This window comes from Lipotes vexillifer, unplaced genomic scaffold, assembly GCF_000442215.2.
Source record: "Lipotes vexillifer unplaced genomic scaffold, Lipotes_vexillifer_v1.1 scaffold28, whole genome shotgun sequence".
Classification (NCBI taxonomy): domain Eukaryota; kingdom Metazoa; phylum Chordata; class Mammalia; order Artiodactyla; family Lipotidae; genus Lipotes; species Lipotes vexillifer.
Window position 1 is genome coordinate 1,028,028 of NW_006793929.1, and position 21,728 is coordinate 1,049,755.

Consider the following 21,728-nt stretch of genomic DNA (forward strand, 5'->3'; position numbering starts at 1 on the left):
TCCGCAAAAAAAAAAAAAAACAAAAACAACACTGGGATACCATTTTTTAACCATCACATTGGCAAAATCACAAAGTTGGATATATAAATTAGCATTCTGTGGCAGTGTAAATTGACACAGTATTTATGGAGAACAACGGTAAAATCTAGCAACATTACAAATGCACATAGCTTCTTTACAAATAATTCCATTTCTCAGAATTTTTCTACATACATATTTGCACATGTGCAAAATAACAGTGTTAAAAGATTTCTCACTTTAGCATACTATACATACTACTCTTCACTGTGCTTTTTTTACTTGACTATGTATCTTAGAAACTGTATAATTTAAGGAAATAATTTTTCTTTCTCTGAATCAAGGCTACCATTATGTTAAGAGAGAATTTGCTACAAGCAAAGCAACACAGATGCTATGCTCCAAAATCTAGTGCTTGGGAAATTACAGGCTCAGGATTCCCCAGTCACTGACCTTGTGTTAACGCCCTGTACAACCCAGCCCTTAGCAGTCTGACAGGTTTATTTCCCTTTTTCCCTTTCCCTAAACAAGACACAAATCTGCTTTTTCTGTTCTCCAGTCCAGCAGTTCCTGCCTCTCCTGGAACTTCAGCATTAGATCTCACAAAGCATTTCTAACTATGAGTTGTTTTAGGCCTTTATGGGTTAGGCTAAAATCCTAACTTAGTTTCTGTTGAAAAATGTGTTCCTAGTTATAAACATGTGACTAAGTATAACTGAATCAAATGACTCCTCACTATAGCAGTACTTTTCAAATTTTAGTAAACATACGAATCATTTGGGAATCTTGTTAAAATGAGATTATCACTCACAGTAGGTCTGAAATACTGCATTTCTAAAAAGCTGCTCAGCGATCCCTATTTGGCTAGCACACAGACTACACCTTGAATGGCAAGGACCTAAAATCTAAACCTGCCTAGCATACAGAGTTCTTCATAATTTGGTCCCTTCCTACTTCTTCAAATTTACCTCCTACTTGACACCTCCAAGAACCCCTCTATTAAAGACAAACTATTCTACACCTTCTTTATACATACATTCAGAAACATATTATCTTTTGTTCATGAGCTTTGCCCTCACTCTTTTCTCCACTGAAGTAAAGACACTTCTAAGGCTCAGCTTGAATTCCATATTCTCTAGGAGGTTTTCTCTGTCTTCTCCATAGAACAGTGATCACCTCTTCATTGAGACATCCAAATATCTTGGTAATAGAACAATTTATGTAGTTATTTACTTTTTCTGGATATCTCTTCCTCACACAGTTATTAGAATCTTAACAAATAATATCCTAGAGCTCTCTGTATTCCCACCAATCTGCACAGAGTTCTTTGGCTAACAGGAAGGTGTCAATACAAATTTGTAGAGGTTGATAATGAAGCAGTGTACTAAAGCAGATAAAATGGAACCTTCCCTCTTCTTTTTGGTAAAATGAACAGTCAAGTTTACTATCAGTCTAGTCTAGAAATTAGAAGTATAAAGAGACCAAGAGTCTACCTGACAATTGTGAGCCATCATATTAGAGCTGCGACTTTCCCTGCACTAACTTTGGAGGCAATAAAAAGGGAGAGAAATCAGTGTATCTGAAATGCCCATGCCTGGCATGCCAGTTTCTCCACCTCAGGCCACCTGAATATCTTCCACCTTCCAGTGATCTCTAGATGGAGCTCTGAATGGAACTTGTGTTCCTGTACAGATCTCAGAGAACGCAAGTAAAGTACTTTGTAAGCAGCAAATTGTCATCATAAACACCCAAGCTAGAATCACAATCATTCTCAATGGGGAAGCAACACAGCATAGTGGTTAAGAGCATGTTCTTTAGCCTCAGACTGCTTCCGTTCATAATGCCTGTTCTGCCCCTTCTTAGCTGCATGACCACAGGCAAGTTGCTTCTCTGGCCATGGCTTCCTCATCTCTAAAATAGGGATGATAACAGTACTTGCCTCATAGAGTTGTTGTGAGGATTAAATGAGTTATTATATGTAAAGCACTTGAACAGTGCCTGGCAATAAATAATAACTGCTATATATATTATTATTATTTACAATTACTATTACTAATTCCTCTCACTGACTCAACTTATTTAATTGGCCATTATGTCCTACTGATTTTTTCACTAAAATCTCTCTCAAACACATTTCTTCCATCGCTACTATCACTGTTTCAGTTCATACTATCAGATTGTAACATTTATTCACTTACCAAACAAATTTATAAACAGCTAGGATAAGGATGAACCAATATTAGATTGGGGGGCTAGAAGACAGAAAACAAATAAAAACTTACAATTTCAAGGGGCTTCCCTGGTGACGCAGTGGTTAAGAATCTACCTGCCAATGCAGGAGACACAGGTTTGAGCCCTGGTCCAGGAAGATCCCACATGCTGTGGAGCAACTAAGCCCGTGTGCCACAACTACTGAGCCTGCATTCTAGAGCCCACGAGCCACAACTGCTGAGCCCGTGTGCCACAACTACTGAAGCCTGCACACCTAGAGCTCGTGTTCCCAACAAGAGAAGCCACCACAACAAGAAGCCTGCGCACCGCAATGAAGAGTAGCCCCCACTCACCACAACCAGAGAAAAGCCCGCGTGCAGCAACAAAGACCCAATGCAGCCAATATAAAATAAATAAAATAAAATAAAAATAAAACAAAAAACTTACAATTTCAAGCCTCAGTGAATCTAGGGAAGTCCAAAACAAATCAGAAATTACAGTACAGTATGATTAGTGCCACATACATGTATGCTAAGGGAATACAGGACTACACAAAAGTATTTCTGACTTCTACTTCCCCCCAAAGACTTAGCATATATTTTCCATGTTCGCTCCAAACTATGAACATATCCCTACTGGAGCACTTAACACATTATATTGTTTATTGGATGTCCAAAGCCATCACAACTTAACATGTTAAAACAGACCTCTTGGGCTTCCCTGGTGGCGGAGTGGTTGAGAGTCCATCTGCCAATGCAGGGGACACGGGTTTGTGCCCCGGTCTGGGAAGATCCCACATGTCGCGGAGTGGCTGGGCCCATGAGCCATGGCCGCTGAGCCTGCGCGTCCGGAGCCTGTGCTCCGCAACGGGAGAGGCCACAACAGTGAGAGACCCGCGTACCACACACACACAAAAAAAGACCTCAATTCCCCCACCTACACTTCTGCTCTCAACCCTGCCTCCACCAGGTTCCTTCCCAGTCTTTCCCATGTCACATGGCACTGTCATTTGTGCAGGGATCAAGGTCAAAAACCAAAGCGTTGTCTTTGTTTCCTCTTTTCCTGAACCTCATCAAATTCATCAACAAGCCCTTTGGATCTACCTCCAAAATATATCCCCAATCCATCCACTTCTGTACACTTTTATTATCACCTACTTGGTTCAAGTCACCATCATCTCCCACATGGATTACTGCAATTGTCTCCTAACTGGTCTTTTTGCTTCTACTGTTGCTCCCTGCGACCTGTTTTCCAAACTGAAATCAAAACAATCATTTTAAAATAATGAGATCCTGCTCAAAACACTCCAATGGCTTCCCACTGCAATCAGAATAAAATTCAAACTTTTTTTTTACTTTAATTTCTAGCCTACAAAGGTAGCTCATTTTTTTTTCTTTTTTCCTTTAACATCTTTATTGGAGTATAATTGCTTTACAGCGTTGTGTTAGTTTCTGCTGTATAACAAAGTGAATCAGCTATATGCATACGTATATCCTCATATCCCCTCCCTCTCGCTTCTCCCTCCCACTCTCCTTATCCCACCGCTCTAGGTGATCACAAAGCACCAAGCTGATATCCCTGTACTATGCAGCTGCTTCCCAGTAGCTATCTATTTTTCATTTGGTAGTGTATATATGTCCATGCCACTCACTTCATCTCAGCTTACGCTTCCCCGTCCCCGCATCCTCAAGTCCATTCTCTATGTCTGCGTAGTTATTCCTGTCCTGCCCCTAGGTTCTTCAAAACCTTTTTTTTTTTTTAGGTTCCATATATGTGTTAGCATACGGTATTTGTTTTTCTCTTTCTGACTTACTTCACTCTGTATGACAGTCTCTAGGTCCATCCACTTTACTACAAATAACTCAATTTCGTTTCTTTTTATGGCTGAGTAATATTCCACTGTATGTATGTGCCACATCTTCTTTATCCATTCATCTGTCGATGGACACTTGGGTTGCTTCCATGTCCTGGCTATTGTAAGTAGTACTGTATTGAATGTTGTGGTACATGACTCTTTTTGAATTATGGTTTTCTCAGGGTATATACCCAGTAGTGGGATTGCTGGGTCATATGGTAGTTCTATTTTTAGTTTTTCAAGGAACCTCCATACTGTTCTCCATAGTGGCTGTATCAATTCACATTCCCACCAACAGTACAAGACGGTGGTTCCCTTTTCTCCACACCCTCTCCAGCATTTATTTTTTGTCGATTTCTTGATGATGGCCATTCTGACCAGTGTGAGGTGATACATCACTGTAGTTTTGATTTGCATTTCTCTAATGATTAGTGACGTTGAGCATCTTTTCATGTGTTTGTTGGCAATCTGTATTTCTTCTCTGGAGAAATGTCTATTTAGGTCTTCTGCCCATTTTTGGATTGGGTTGTTTGTTTTTTTGATATTGCGCTGCTTGTATATTTTGGAGATTAATCCTTTGTCAGCTGCTTCATTTGCAAATATTTTCTCCCATTCTGAGGGTTGTCTTTTCATCTTGTTTTTATTTTCCTTTGCTGTGCAAAAGCTTTTAGGCTTCATTAGGTCCCATTTGTTTATTTTTGTTTTTATTTCCATTTCTCTAGGAGGTGGGTCAAAAAGGATCTTGGAGGCAGCTGCCAAAGATGGCGGAGGGCCAGGTCCTGGTTCTCGATGGCCGAGGCCATCTCCTGGGCCGCCTGGTGGCCATCATGGCCAAGCAGGTGCTTCTGGGTCAAAAGGTGGTGGTTGTGTGCTGTGAGGGCATCAACATTTCTGGCAATTTCTATAGAAACAAGTTGAAGTACCTGGCATTCCTCTGCAAGCAGATGAACACCAACCCTTCCCACAGCCCCTACCACTTCTGAGCCCCCAGCCGCATCTTCTGGCAGACAGTGTGAGGCATGCTGTCCCATAAGACCAAGCAAGGCCAGGTCGCTCTGGACTGCCTCAAGGTGTTTGATGGGATCCTGCCACCCTATGACAAGAAAAAGAGGATGGTGGTTCCTACCGCCCTCAAGGTTGTGCATCTGAAGCCCACATGGAAGTTTGCCTACCTAGGGTCCCTGGCTCATCAGGTTGGCTGGAAGTACCAGGCAGTAACAGCCACCTGTGAGGAGAAGAGAAAGGAGAAGGCCAAGATCCACTACTGGGAAAAGAAGCAGCTCACGAGGCTATGGAAGCAGGCCAAAAAGAACACAGAGAAGAAAACTGACAAATTCACAGAGGTCCTCAAAACCCATGGATTCTTAGTCTGAGCCCAATAAAACTGACTGTTTATTCTTAATTTAAAAAAAAAAAAAAGAAGAAAAAGAATCTTGCTGTGATTTATGTCATAGAGTGTTCTGCCTATGTTTTCCTCTAAGAGTTTTATAGTGTCTGGCCTTACATTTAGGTCTTTAATCCATTTTGAGTTTATTTTTGTGTATGGTGTTGGGAAGTGTTCTAATTTCATTCTTTTACATGGAGCTGTCCAGTTTTCCCAGCACCACTTATTGAAGAGGCAGTCTTTCCTCCATTGTATACTCTTGCCTCCTTTATCAAAGATGAGGTGACCATATGTGCGTGGGTTTATCTCTGGGCTTTCTATCCTGTTCAATTGATCGCTATTTCTGTTTGTGTGCCAGTACCATACTGTCTTGATTACTGTAGCTTTGTAGTATAGTCTGAAGTCCAGGAGCCTGACTCCTCCAGCTCTGTTTTTCTTTCTCAAGATTGCTTTGGCTATTCAGGGTCTTTTGTGTTTCCATACAAATTGTGAAATTTTTTGTTCTAATTCTGTGAAAAATGACTTGGGTAGTTTGACAGGGATTGCACTGAATCTGCAGATTGCTTTGGGTAGTAGAGTCATTTTCACAATGTTGACTCTTCCAATCCAAGAACATGGTATATCTCTCCATCTGTTGGTATCATCTTTAATTTCTCTCATCGGTGTCTTATAGTTTTCTGCATACAGGTCTTTTGTCTCCGTAGGTAGGTTTATTCCTAGGTATTTTATCTTTTTGTTGAAATGGTAAATGGGAGTGTTTCCTTAATTTCTCTTTCAGATTTTTCATCATTAGTTTATAGGAATGCGAGAGATTTCTGTGCATTAATTTTGTATCCTGCTACTCTACCAAATTCATTGATTAGCTCTAGTAGTTTTCTGGTAGCACCTCTCCAATTCTCTATGTATAGTATCATGTCTTCTGCAAACAGTGACAGTTTTACTTCTTCTTTTCCAATTTGGATTCCATTTATTTCTTTTTCTTCTTTGATCGCTGCGGCTAAAACTTCCAAAACTATGTTGAATAACAGTGGTGAGAGTGGGCAACCTTGTCTTGTTCCTGATCTTAGAGGAAATGCTTTCAGTTTTTCACCATTGAGAATGATGTTGACTGTGGGTTTGTCATATATGGCCTTATTATATGTTGAGATAGGTTCCCTCTATGCCTACTTTCTGCAGAGTTTTTATCATAAATGGGTGTTGAATTTTGTCAAAAGCTTTTTCTGCACCTATTGAGATTATAGTATGGTTTTTATCCTTCAGTTTGTTAATATGGTGTATCATGTTGAATGATTTGCATATATTGAAGAATCCTTGCATTCCTGAGATAAACCCCACTTGATCATGGTGTATGAACCTTTTAATGTGCTGTTGGATTCTGTTTGCTAGTATTTTGTTGTGAACTTTTGCATCTATGTTCATCAGTGATATTGGCCTGTAGTTTTCTTTTTTTGTGACATCTTTGTCTGGTTTTGGTAACAGGGTGATGGTGGTCTTGTAGAATGAGTTTGGGAGTGTTCCTCCCTCTGCTATATTTTGGAACAGTTTGAGAAGGATCGGTGTTAGCTCTTCTCTAAATGTTTGATAGAATTCACCTGTGAAGCCATCTGGTCCTGGACTTTTGTTTATTGGAATATTTTTAATCACAGTTTCAATTTCATTACTTGTGATTGGTCTGTTCATATTTTCTGTTTCTTCCTGGTTCAGTCTTAAAAGGCTATACCTTTCTAAGAATTTGTCCATTTCTTCCAGGTTGTCCATTTTACTGGCATAGAGTTGCTTGTAGTAGTCTCTTAGGATGCTTTGTATTTCTGCAGTGTCTGTTGTAACTTCTCCTTTTTCATTTCTAATTTTATTGATTTGAGTCCTCTCCCTCTTTTTCTTGATGAGTCTGGCTAATGGTTTATCAATTTTGTTTATCTTCTCAAAGAACCAGCTTTTAGTTTTATTGATCTTTGCTATTGTTTTCTTAGTTTCTATTTCATTTATTTCTGCTCTGATCTTTATGATTTCTTTCCTTCTGCTAACTTTGGGTTTTGTTTGTTCTTCTTTCTCTAGTTCCTTTAGGTTGTTTATTTGAGATGTTTCTTGTTTCTTGAGGTAGGATTGTATTGCTATAAACTTCCCTCTTAGAACTGCTTTTGCTGCCTCCCATAGGTTTTGGGTTGTTGTGTTTTCATTGTCATTTGTTTCTAGGTATTTTTTTGATTTCCTCTTTGGTTTCTGCAGTGATCTCTTGGTTATTTAGTAGTGCACTGTTTAGCCTCCATGTGTTTGTATTTCTTACAGTTTTTTTTTTCCTGTAATTGATATGTAGTCTCATAGCATTGTGGTTGGAAGAGATACTTGATACAATTTCAATTTTCTTTAAAAAAGTCAAACTTTTTAAGGTCCTACATGATTTGGCCCCTGCCTTCACTTCCCTAAATAGACCTACTACTCTCTTCTTTGTTCACCCCCCAGCTTTATTGGTTTCCTTTCTGTTCCTCTACTGTGTCAATCTCATTCCACTCTGAGGCCTCCTCCCTTGCTTTCCCTCTGTCAGGAACATTCTCACCCCCAAGCCCTTGACATGAATGGCTCCTTCTTACCCTTGGCAATTTGGCTGAAATATCAGAGGGTCCTCCCCAACCTCTTACCTAAAGTAGCCTCTCTCATACTCACTCGCCCATTAGGTTATCACACTTAACACTATTTGAAATTATATCACTTATTTCTTCATTTGTTTATTGTTTGTCACCCCCACCAAATGTAAGCTCCAAGTGATCTAGGCTCTTGTCCAGTCACTGTTATATCCTTAATGCCTAGAAGAGTGCCCAGCACAAAGTTGGTACTCAATAAAACATTTCCCAAATAATGAATTTTGATGAATCAAACAAGGTAGTTTCAATGGTAGGAGGACTAACAAATGAATGAGTAGTAAAGAAAAAGAAATAGAAAATGTAGGTTTCTTTTACAAAGCATGACTGTGAGAAGAAAGGTAGAACAAAATTTGGGAAAAGACCAGGGTTGTTGAAGGGCCAACAGAAGAGGAGAAAAACTTGCTTCTTAATTTCCTCTATATCAAGGACGTCTTTCAGAATTAAGCAAAAGCCCTAGGTCATTACCCCAGGAAAATGCAAACACATACAAAACTTTACAAACAATTCCAGGGGGTTCAAGAACTCCCCAAATTTCTTGTACTCCAGGTTAAGAATTCTTACAGTATAAACACAATGACTATTCCTAAGACACGGGTTAATGTTAACTAAAGGAGAAAGGCCAATAAGCTAGTAAGAGAAAACCCATGTAAAGGGTGCGCACTGTCCTTTGAGACAAGACAGAGAAAAGCAAGGTCAGGTGACGATTTAGATAAGAAGGGGTAGAAATCTGAAGAAGTTCCTGCCTGGCAGAATTTTAATTTTTCAGTGAAACAGGAGTTAAGATCACAAGCTAAAAAGTATCATCAGTGCTGAGCAAAATATAATATGTGCTCAACAAATGTCTACTGAATATTTTGATAGAATAATTGAAAATACGGGAGTATCTTATATAGGATTTTGAAATCTGGTTCCACAAAAGTTTCTTTTTAGAAAACTGTCTCCAAAAGTTTAGACTGAAAGACACTTTGAAGTAGGAGGGAATAGCTTCACTAACAGAAGGGTGTAGAAAACCACATAAAATTTTATGAATAATTTTGAGGTGGGTTCTGTATTTATAAAAAATAAGTGAATAAATGTTTTGGGAATTCACTAGTAAGGTCACTTGTTTAACCTTTCTTAAAAAGAAATAATTTCTCCAGTCACTCCATCCAAACCCAAGCTCCTCAGTTCTCTTCAATCCAGACTCTACTGTGAAGAAATAACTTGCCCTTTTTAAGGAGCATAAAACAATGGCCTTAGGAGAAGAATCATTTATCAGTTTCTCTTGGAAACATAAAAAGGGGGTCAAAGAGTTGTTGTCAAGAGGCTTTCCAGAACCAAAGGAATTTAATACAGACTAACATAAATAGCATAACTAAGACAAACAGAACTACCTTACTAACCAGCACACTTCAGGAGATTATCATGGGGTATGTGTACAAGAAAATTCACAGCAGTGTTCCTCATATTCACCAAAAAACATAGAAACCCTAGTGTCCACCAACAGTAGGTAAATTGTGGTATACTCTTACAATGGAACGCCAAACAACAAACTAACTACAAGCAATAAAAAGGATAAATCATAAAAACAATGTTGAGTAACGAAGCAAAATACAAAGGAAAACTTAGTACAAACCCATCTACATAAAGTTCAAAAACAAGCCTAACTAGGAAGTGCATGGTCACATACAAAGATGGTGAAACTACAAGGAAAAGCAAGGAAGTGGCTATCATACAAGTCATGAAAGGGAACAAGAAGGAGCGTGTGATGGGAAAAGGGAATGAATAACAATACCTGCTCTAACTGCCTCTGTATGTGGAGTACTTTTAAAAGCAAATGATCCTAAAACAAACGGAAAAAGAAGCACCTGAAGAAGAAGACAGAGAGGCCAGAGAACGTCTACATCTGTTGGGCCATAAGCAGTGATTTTTTTCAGAAGGTAAACAAGATTTATTTTGGAAGCTGCCATTAAATAATGCTAAAGTGTATACTGTTTAAAATAAATATATCATTAATGTATCTTCCTAGTTATTACCCACTAATTAAGACTAAATGGCTTAGCTCATTCATCAATTAACATACAAACAAAAACCAGTTTTACCCTGGAGGCAGATCTGAATAATGCAACACTTTCCTTTCATAGTTATAACTAAACTATTTTCTTCTAGTTGCAACCCGATTATTCTTCTATTTATTTCCTTACAGGTTAGGAAAAAACAAAAAAAAAAAGTGTGCTTGAAATTTTGAAAACCACTAGAGGAAATTTAAAACAACGAATATCGTAAGATATAATGGCCTTAAGTGGAAAAAGGAAAACAAACACAGAGACCCTGTGTCACCTATGTAACGTTTTCCTGAAATCGCTATCCTTGACTTTATTTAAAGAAAAAAAAAAAGTGTATTCCTATGCGTGTTTAGGTATCAGCTCCCTGATCGCCGCAGAGTTATTCAATTTAAACCTCAAGTACTTTTTCAAAGGAAAGCCAGCGTACCCTGCCTTTCTGGTGTGTAATTTCTACTGTAATTATATGAGATTTTCATGCAATTTACTACGTAATCTCGGCCCTTCACCTGGCCAAGTCTATAAAGTGGCTTAGCAGTGAGAGGCTGGGAGTCAGGAAGAGCCAGGTTGAACTCCCAAATCTCTGGCTTCCAAATTCCTCAGCTCCACTCCAGAGCGTTTCTAAACAGAACAATCCCCGCAACGACCAAGCGGAGAGCCGCGGTAGGCAGCGAGGCGGTCACCATAGGAACTAGGCTCAACCCTAAGCTCCCGAGAAACGACAACAGGAGCAAAGTTTGCTCCTGGCGGGCTTCCCTGGACCGCAACTCCGCCCGCTACCGCCCCTAACAGCGGCTCCAGCAGCCAATACCCACCTCAGGGGTCGCCCTCAGCCCCGAACACCCGCCACACCCGCCCCCTGCAGCTGCCCTCTCAGAGGCCTTCTGGCCCAGGAGAGGCTTTTTACCCCAACACGGCGCATCCCCGCGCTTCTACCTGGGCCTGCGGGTCCCTCCCCGGGCTTCTCGGCCTGCCGTCCTCTCCGGAGCTCATCCTGGCGACTGCCAGGACTCCGCCTCCATCAGGGATCCAGGTCCCTGGAGGTCTCCATCCTCCGCCCCTTTCCTCTCCCTTCCCATCTCAAATAAACCTGGCCCCGCCCCGGGGGTCGGAGGGAGGCGGGACCCGGCATGAAGGAGGCGGGGGCGGTTAGCGCCAGCCTGCGCCGCCGTCGGCCCCGCCCTCACGCTCTGTACCTGAGGGGGCTCGTCCTCCACCTCCCCGGCGCCTTTGCTCCGCTTCCGTCCAGCGCGCCCCGAGTCCCTGTGCGCACGCGTACCTGGCTCGACCCTCCCTCTGGCGGGGACTACAAGCCGCGCGCGCGCACCCACGCACGTAGCGACGCGTACGTCCTCCTGTACGCCTTACAGGGAGCCTGAGGATAAGGTCTCTTCCTGGTTCATCCGCGCCGCGCAGGCGCACGCCCACGCAGCGTCTAGACGACCCCTCAGAGAGTGCCGTCTCCTAGTAACCAGCCGCTATCCCCTTTTCCAAGACTTTTTCCTTACTCCCTGGGGGCAGCGACCGCACCTGAGTGGAATGCGCATGCGCGGGGCTCCATTCCCTCCGGCTGCCTTCAGTTAGCTCTGGGACACCTGCTGCTTTGCTGCCGCCTTTTTGAGCTATTTTCCCCAGGGATCGGGTACCGTTCTGGACCCACGTTCAGTGAATTCGTTACTCCGCAGAGTTGATCTTGGGCGCTGGGAGGGTGGTGCGCAGTCAGGGGCCTGTTTGCGGGGAGTCTTCCGGGTCGGGTGCTGCTGCTTGCAGCCTCGGGGGAGAGACCGTCCTGTTGGGGTGACTGCCCGCAGCCTGTAGTCTGGGGAGCCTGCGGACCCCGAGCCCCGTCCGCCCGGCACCATCCAGTCTGGGTTGAATCTGGGAGTGACAGAACTAGTGATGACAGAGCAGGTTCCTGACCGGTATGCCTTCTCCACAAGCCAGGCCTTCCCCAAGTCCCCTTTGAAGAAAAACTGATCATGGTTAACAAAAAAAAAGAAATATCACCTGATATTTAATATTGTACAGATTCTGCTCCTGTTTAATACTGTTTAAACTTGTCCTCTCAATTAGGAGCCCTCAGTCTGGGAACACTCATTTAAGTTAACCAGGTGTAATATTATTTTTGGCCATCCAACTATGTTAATATTGACCACATTACCTAAAAATGAAGAAATGAACTTTTTAGGGAAAAAGAATGAGAATTGCATTATTCTGCCAAATTTTTGGAGCTCAGCTGGAAAAGAAATACTGTCTTTTTAACATTTCTTAATGTTTAACATGTTCCACTTTTCTTAAGTAACCCAAGGGCTTCTGAACTCTAATGGTGGCTTTATCTCCCTGTCTTTTCCTACAGATGAAATAAACTAGGTTTTCATACCTGTTCTTGATGATCTTGGTATAGTATTCGCCTGTGTATTTCAAAAGTAATCTCACATTTCAAGAGACTAACAGTTCCTGTTTTTGCCAGGTGAGTAATCAATTTTTCCCACAATGTATTTTGACAAGCATAAATAAATTTTATGTTAGAACGAATTTCACAGAAGTGCATTTAAATATGTGCCATATGTTTTTCCAATCTCTGCTCTGATTTTTTTATGCCAGTACATTTTATTTGTTATTTGTGCCAGTACATTTTCTCATATTTTCAGATATCATATACTTTGTAAGTATAGCTAGATACTAAAAAATTAAATCGTGTCCCTGTTATTTTAGATAAAGAAGTCAGAGGTCCCAAGAGATACATTTCCTGTGAAATATAATTATACCTAACTGATAAAATAAGTTACAAAGAAGCATGAGCTGTCAAAGACCATCCTGAAAAGTTATTTTAGGGAAAACAAAGTATAATCTCATTTCCTCTTAAAATACTAAGATTATTTTGAATAAAATGTTCTCATGATCTAGCATTGAAAAGAAATGGGGAAAAATGTACAAAACTCTAAGATGGAGTTGAAGGCTTGTGGGGAGAAGGGGATTGTTAATATAGGAGGTAGGAAAGTACTTCCTTTAGGGAAAAAATTAGAAGAGTTTAAGCATTTATGTACGACACGTAGATGTTACTAAAGAGTCTTTGGAAAGAATGTAGGGAAGGGCTTCCCTGGCCCCGGTCCCCGGAGGATCCCGCATGCCGCGGAGCGGCTGAGCCTGCGCGTCTGGCCTGTGCTCCGCAACGGGAGAGGCCGCAATAGTGAGAGGCCCACGTACCGCAAAAAAAATATAAAAAAATTAAAAAAAAAGAATGTAGGGGTATAACTGAGTCACTTTGCTGTACAGCAGAGATCGGCACAGCATTATAAATCAACTGTACTTGAATAAAACAAAACAAACAAACAAAAATGTCATGGGAAAAGATCATTTTAAAGCCAGACCAGGGCGTGAAGAGTTCCCTTTCTTTTCCTCAAGGACTGTTGACTTCCTCCCTCAGCCCAAGAAAGTGAAAATTTTCTTCCCTCTGTAGAAACCCAAAGAGTGCTGAGTGCCCCATCCTGCCCCACCTAATCCTTTTATAGCACCTGAGCTCTCTCACTTGTAATAGAAGATCGGGTTTCTCCATTTCACAAGCTTCGCTACAAAAACCTCTATTTCACCTTTTTTCTTCCTCGGTACCTCCCTGGTCCCCTTAAAAAAAAATTATACACACGTTAAGCTGCTTTCTGCTGTTCTGCAGCTAACTGATGCTCTGTTCATTTTTTTTTTAAATTGCATAGTTTGTATTGATATATTTTCAAGTTCACTGTTCTTTCCTTTGGCAGTGTTACTCCCATCCACGATATTTTTCATGTCCGATTTGTATTTTTCATCTCTTGATTCCAGTTTGATTTTTTTTAAATGTCTTTCATTCCTCACTTCATCATGCCCATGCTTTGGGAAATATGGAATATATTTAAAATAGCTGTTGTATACTAATTCCATCAGCTGTCTCATTCTTGGCATTGTTTCTATTAACTGATTTTTTTCCTCCTGGTTATGCGTCACATTCTTCTGCTTGTTTTCATGCCTGGTGAGTTTTTATTGGCTGCCAGACGTTGCAGATTTGACATTGTTGGGTGCTGGAGGTTTTGGTTTTGGTTTTTCTTTAAATATATTTAGGCTTTATTCTGAGATGCAGCAAGTTTACTTGGAAACAGTTTGATCCTTTAGAGCTGCCCTGTTGAAAATAGTAACCACTAGCTACATGTGGCTATTTGAATTTGTATTAATAAAATTAAATAAAATTTAAAGTTTAGTTCCTCATTTGTATTCTGTATATTTCAAATTCCAACATCCAGCTTGCATCGGTCGTTCAGTATTAGAATTCTCGCCTGCCAACATCCACACGTGGCTAGTGGCTACTATATTAGACAATCCATATAGGATATTTCCATCATTGCAAAAAGTCCTGTTGGACAGACCTGCTTTAGAAGCTTGCTTTTAAGCTTTCTTAGGTCCAAAATAGTCTTTATTTAGGGCTAATTTGACCCCATTACTGAGGCAATACCTTTCTGAGGACTCTATTCAATGTCCAGTGTATTAAGAGTTCTTTCTACTCTGACTGGTGAGAACTCTATTCTTGGCCCTGTGTAGGCTCTAAGAACTATTCTGCCTTCTCCTTTTTGGTGTTTTTTCCCCCAGGGCTCAGTAGTTTTTTTACACACATACACTGATCAGTATTCAGCCAAAGAATTGTGGGGAATCTTCTGCAGATCTCTGGAGCTCACTCTCTCACTGCACCTCTCCCCTCTCTCCACAAATTCTAGCCATCTTGGCCTCTGCAAACTCTGAAGTCTGTCTTCACAGTTCACTGAAGTGGCCAGACTCAATTTGGATTCCCCTTCCTTGTGCTGAAGCCTAAAATTTCCAGGCCCTGAGCACTCATAAGACTTAACCTTATCTCCTTTCTCTTAGGGATCACTCTCCTGTACTACCTATTGTCCAGTATCTAAAAACCATTGCTTCATGTGTTTTGTCTGTTTTGAAGATGTTTAAGGCATGAGGATAAATCTGGTCCATGTTACTCCATCCTGGACAGAGCAGAAGTCAGCTGTCTCCACTAATCATCCCCATCAGAAGTGGTTTGCAATTCAGAAATTGCTTCAGCCTGAGGGAACTGTCAGTGCCTGGGCCCTGAAGCAGAAGAGGTCCCTGAAGCATGTGCTGGAGGAGCAGTAATGAGGTCATGGGGCGGGGGGCAGAGTGGACAGGAGAAGAGCTTGGGATGACAGAATGTTACTGGTCTATCTGTTTCCTATTGCTGCTGTTACAGTTTGGCACAAATGTGGTAGCTTTAAGCAACGCCAATTTATTATCTTACAGTCCTGGAGGTTAGAATCCAAAACAGATCTCACTGGGCTAATACTGAGATGTCAGCAGGGCTGCATTCCTTCTGGAGGTTCTAGGGGAGCATCTGTTTTCTTGCCTTTCCAGCTGCTACAGGTTGCCCGCTTTGCTTATTAGCTTGTGGTCCCCTTCTATCTTCAAAGCCAGCGATGGCCAGTCATCACTCTAACAGTGAAATTCCTGTCTCAACCTCACTTTTTCTTCTTTTTTCTTTTTTTGCTGCACTGAGTGGCTTCTGAGATCTTAGTTCCCCAACCAGGGATCGAACCCAGGCCCTTGGCAGTGAGAGTGCCAAGTCCTAACCACTGGACCACCAGGGAATTCCCCTCTCCCTCACTTATAAAGACGCTTGTGATTATATTCGTAGCCACCAGTTAGCCCAGGGTTATCTCCCCACCTCAAGGTAGGTTGACTGGCAACATTAATGCCCCCTTGCCATGTAACAGAACATTCACAGGTTGTGGGGATTAGGATGTGGACTTCCTTGGGGACCATTGTTCTGCCTACCACAGCTGGAGACTTGTTAGGTAGAGAATTTGGCTTTACTCTGTGATGGGAAGTAACTAGAGCATGTTGAGCAGAGGATGGATGTGATCTGGCTTATATTTTAAAAGTCTCATTCCAGATACAGTTAGAAGAACAAAGAGTGGGGAGGCATAGGCAAGGGTAGAAACAGAAACAGGATTCACTGAAGGATTGGATGTGGAATGTGAGGTAGGAATTAAAAATTACTCCATCAGCAATGCACAAGATTTCCTGCATTCTACTAAATACTCGGTGCTACCCACCTATCTGCCATTCTGATGGTAGCAAACTTGCATTTCTCTGATTTCTAATAAGTTTGAGCAGCACTTTATGCACACGTGATCTTTTGGGGATTCTCCAATTGGTGAATTATGTCTCTGTATCCCTTGCCCATTTTTCTAATGGGTTTCCTTTTTCCTTGTTAATTCATAGTTGTTCTTGTTATATTTTAGCTATAAATCCCTTGTTAGCTTGGACAGCACATCTTCCAGTCCTTTCTCCATCTTCTGAACTTTGTTTACAATTTCTTTTTTTATTTTTATTTTTGAATTTTATTTTATTTATTTTTTTATACAGCAGGTTCTTATTAGTTATCAATTTCATACACATCAGTCCCAATCACCCAATTCATCACACCACCACCGCCACCACCCTGCCGCTTTCCACCTTGGTGTCCATACGTTTGTTCTCTACATCTCTGTCTCAATTTCTGCCCTGCAAACCGGTTCACCTGTACCATATTTCTAGGTTCCACATATATGCGTTAATATATGATATTTGTTTTTCTCTTTCTGACTTACTTCACTCTGTATGACAGTCTCTAGATCCATCCATGTCTCAACAAATGACCCAATTTCGTTCCTTTTTATGGCTGAGTAATATTCCATTGTATATATGTACCACAGCTTCTTTATCCATTCATCTGTCGATGGACATTTAGGTTGCTTCCATGACCTGGCTATTGTAAATAGTGCTGCAATGAACATTGGGGTGCATGTGTCTTTTTTTTTTAATTTTTTTTTAATTTTTTATTTTTTTTAACATCTTTATTGGGGTATAATTGCTTTGCAATGGTGTTAGTTTCTGCTTTATAACAGAGTGAATCAGTTATACATATACATATGTTCCCATATCTCTTCCCTCTTTGTCCGCCTACCTCCCACCGTCCCTATCCCACCCCTCCAGGCAGCCACAAAGAACCGAGCCGGTATCCCTGTGCCATGCAGCTGCTTCCCACCGGCTATCTACCTTACATTTGTTAGTATATGGTTTTCTCTGGGTACATGCCCAGTAGTGGGATTGCTGGATCATATGGTAATTCTATTTTTAGTTTTTTAAGGAACCTCCATACTGTTCTCCATAGTGGCTGTATCGATTTACATTCCCACAAACAGTGCAAGAGGGTTCCCTTTTCTCCACACCCTCTCCAGCATTTGTTGTTTGCAGATTTCCTGATGATGGCCATTCTGACTGGTGTGAGGTGATACCTCATTGTAGTTTTGATTTGCATTTCTCTAATAATTAGTGATGTTGAGCAGCTTTTCATGTGCTTCTTGGCCATCTGTATGTCTTTTTGAAGACATGTCTATTTAGGTCTTCTGCCCATTTTTGGATTAGGTTGTTTGTTTTTTTAATATTGAGCTGCATGAGCTGTTTATATATTTTGGAGATTAATCCTTTCTCCGTTGATTCATTTGAAAATATTTTCTCCCATCCTGAGGGTTGTCTTTTCGTCTTATTTACGGTTTCCTTTGCTGTGCAAAAGCTTTGAAGTTTCATTTGGTCCCATTTGTTTATTTTTGTTTTTATTTCCATTACTCTAGGACGTGGATCAAAAAAAGATCTTGCTGTGATTTATGTCAAAGAGTGTTCTTCCTATGTTTTCCTCTAAGAGTTTTATGGTGTCCGGTATTACATTTAGGTCTCTAATCCATTTTGAGTTTATTTTTGTGTATGGTGTTAGGGAGTTTTGTTGAAAAGGCTGCCCTTTCCCCCACTGAATAGTCTGAGCAGTCATAGGTCTATTCAGATTTTCGTTTCTTATTGACTTAGTCTTGGTAGGTTTTGTGTTTCTAGGAATTTGTCCATTCAGCTAGGATATCCAATTTGTTGGCATACAATTGTTCATAGCACTCTCTCATAATACTTTTTATTTCTGTAGAATCAGTAATAATGTCCCCCTTCATTTCTGATTTAGTAATTTGAGTTTTCTTAGTCCATCTAGGTAAAGTCTGTCGATTTTGTTGCACTTTTCAAAAACTACTTTTGGTTTAATTGATTATACTCTATTGCTTTTCTGTTCTCTACTCCATTTATCTCTGCTCTAGTCTTTATTGTTTCCTTCCTTCTGCTAGTAATGGGTTTAGTTTCTTCTTCTTTTTCTAGTTCATTAAGCTGTAAAGTTTGTTGATTTGAGATCTTTCTTGTTTTTTTTTAATACAAGTATTTATAACTATAAATTCCCCCCTTAGTACTGATTTTGCTTCATCCCATAATTTTGATATTTTGTGTTTTTGTTTATCTTCATCTCTAAGTATTTTTTTAAAAATGTCCCTTGTGGGCTTCCCTGGTGGTGCAGTGGTTGAGAGTCCGCCTGCCGATGCAGGGGACATGGGTTTGTGCCCCGGTCCGGGAAGATCCCACATGCCGCGGAGCGGCTGGGCCCGTGAGCCATAGCCGCTAAGCCTGCGCATTTGGAGCCTGTGCTCCGCAGCGGGAGAGGCCAGAACAGTGAGAGGCCCACATACCGCCAAAAAAAAAAAAAAAAAAAAAAAAGTCCCTTGTGATTTCTTTGTTCCATTGGTTGTTTAAGAGTATACTGTTTAATTTCCACAAATATGTGAATTTTCCTGTTTTACTTCTGTTGTTGATTTCTGACTTCATCCCATTGTGGTCAGAGAAGATACTTTGTATGGTATCCATACTTTGTATGATATCCATCTTTTTAAATCTACTGAGACTTAATTTGTGGCCTAACATATGGTCTATCCTGGAAAATGTCCCCTTGAGAAGAATATGTATCCTGTTGTTGTTGGGTGGAGTGTTCTGTATGTGTTTGTTAGCTCTAGTCAGTTTATTGTGTTGTTTAAATCCTCTCTTTCCTTACTTGTGTCCTGTCTGGTTGTTCTCTCCATTATTGACAGTTCAGTTTTGAAATCTCCAACTATTATTGTAGAACTATCTATTTCTCCCTTCATTTCTGTCAGTTTTTCCTTCATTATTTTCATAGTGTATTGTTAGGTGTGTAAATGTTTACAGTTGTTTGGGCAGCTTTTTTTTTTTTTTCCAGAACACCTAGCAGAGTGTTTGGCCTTCAGTAATTATTTCTTTAATCCATTAATAATAAATTTAAAGTTTTTGATAATAAGAATGATAGGCAGGACTAAGTAGAGAAGTTCTATTATTTTCTGCCAGGTGATGAAAGGTAACATCTAGTAAATTCCTTTTAATAAAAAGACTTTCAGAGAATCTGTAGAACCTGCAAACCCTTCCACAAAGAAAATATAAACACTGAGAGGTGGAAGGCGATTTTACTTTATATTTTTGGCATCATCACCATGAAATTTCATTAAAACAAACATTGCCATGAAGTTAGTTGAAATTCCTGCTATATTCACTTGTAACAATTTTTTTCCCCAAGCAGTCAAGTTGAAGAAACATCTCCACTACTTAAAGAAGGACCTGCAAACTATTTTTATTCAGCTGTCCCAATGGGATTTTCTCTTAGTAAATCTGCTACTCAGGTATCTGCTATGCGTATGGATTCAAAAGTGGATGATCACTTAATGCAAGGGACTGAGAAAAGCAAATTGGAACCAGTGACTCAGTTATTTCAAAACACCAAGAAAATAAGGTTAGAAGACACAAACCAAGAAAACTTTACAAGGAGCAAAGATACTGGCACAGGATCTCTTTCAGAGAAAGCCTTGGGTTCAGTGGTGTATGTTAAAGAAAGTGATGGAATAGAAATGATAGATGTGGAATGAAGTTATTTGTGTATGTTACCAAAGAAACCAAAAATTGCTTTTGACGAAGAGGGCCTGTTGAATGAGAACTTAACCTTACTATGAAAACCTAACAAAATGAAGGAAGACGATTGCTTATTTTTCACTGTTTATGAATCACTGTAGATTGCACTTTTTGATGATACATATTCAGAAAAGTTGCTTTAGAGAGAAGAGGCTTTCCAAAATTCAAAGAAGATTTCTCTGGTATTACATTCTGTCATTGTCAAAAAATCAGAGTTTCTGTGTAACAGTATTTAAATGGCACCAAAACATTTTAATTATAATGTATTTCTCTAACAAGTGATCAAAAACCCAAAAAACAGTGCCCAAACAATTTGACATCAGTATTTCACATGATTTCTGGTGTACTGATTTTGTATGTTGAAATTCCAGTTAGGGATTTTGCTTTAGAATACTTTATCTTCTTGCATTTTTTCATGTCTGTTCTGTTAAAGATCACTGGCAGCTAAACTCAAAGACCAGTAAATTACGTACCTTGAGAAGCATTTCACATTTCAAATCATCCTTTTAAAACTTTTATTTCACCCACGTGGAATTCATTTCAGAGTTCACAAAATAGTTTTATCTAAGTGTAATAATTTGTCTTGCAGATGTTACCATTTTATACCACCAATATTTAATATAAGAAAATAGCCTAGTTGTTAAAAAAAATTCTTGTTTTGTATATATCAGTTTGCCATTCTTATTAAGACATCTAGTAGTTTGAAACAGCAGTATTGTCCCAAGTAATGTAAGCTGAAGTTAAAAACCATTTGTGTCTGGACAAACAGTGACCTATAAATATTTCTATTATGTATGTTTTTGAACATTTTCCTGTACTTTAATATTTACTGGTGATCTCTAATGCTCAATTGAGTAATCTCCTTAATATTCATAAAGGAAAAAGGCATATTCAAAGAGGAAAAGGCATCTTCTTTTAGGAGAAGAAATATTTTGTAAATCAGAAAAAAACCAAACAGATGTCACGTATTTGTAGAGTTAAAAAAAAAAAAAACATTGAATGGGATGTAAGCCACTAAGATAATGCTCTTTATCATTTATAGAACATAATTCTTTGGGAGAGAAAAAATACACAAATCATTCATTTGTTCACCTAGCCTGGCACTGTGCTTGGTGCTCAGGATACAGTGATGAATAAATTACCACTACCTTCATAGTGCTTACTGTCTGTCTACCAGGGAAGGTAGAACATCAGACAGTAATTATATAAGATACAAATTGTGATGTGCCATGAAGAAAAGGTTACATTTCAGAGAGACAGAAGAGGAGACATAACACATACACTTGACTTTTAATTGTGGGAACTAGGAAGGCTTCTCTGAGGACGACATGTATAGCTTTTGCAGGGACATGGTTGCCCAAGTGAGGTGATGGTGATGGTCGAGGTATATTGAGAAGGGGACAGAGTCCAGGTGAAGTTTGGCAGGACAGACTGATGGTCTTAAAGTGGGAAATGAAAATGAAAGGATTTCTAGTAAAAAAAAAAAAAAGCTAGATGCATGGAGGTTCCCTGGGGGAAAGAGCTTGGGAGCGTGGGTTTTGGGCATACCTGTTTCTAAGGCAGACAGTTCTATGTATGGAATGAAAAACTACAAATTTTGAAGTTGTATACAGAAATGGTATCTAAAGCTATGGGAACAAAAGAGGTTGCTTATGGTGAATGTATAGTGTGAGATAAAGCAACTACAACACTTAGGAGCTGGGCAG

At 40.0% G+C, this 21,728-nt stretch overlaps 1 protein-coding gene, 1 non-coding gene and 1 pseudogene across 3 annotated transcripts in view; 1 reads left to right on the forward strand and 2 right to left on the reverse strand.

Moving 5' to 3' along the window:
- The window catches only part of TSGA10 (testis specific 10), a 104,515-nt gene extending 92,940 nt beyond the window's left edge, over positions 1-11,575 (reverse strand). Inside the window, exon 1 of one of the 2 annotated variants that reach the window (XM_007466882.1) lies at positions 11,429-11,575. The gene's annotated coding sequence lies outside the window, so the exon portion shown is untranslated. The other variant, XM_007466883.1, reaches the window with a different exon arrangement.
- Positions 4,846-5,457, forward strand: LOC103076054 (60S ribosomal protein L13a pseudogene; annotated as a pseudogene).
- A 4,140-nt stretch (positions 11,576-15,715) lies between the features above and the next one.
- TRNAE-CUC (transfer RNA glutamic acid (anticodon CUC)) lies at positions 15,716-15,788 on the reverse strand. Its single transcript has one exon. It is a non-coding gene; the product is annotated as a tRNA-Glu (tRNA).
- Positions 15,789-21,728: the final 5,940 nt, after the last annotated feature.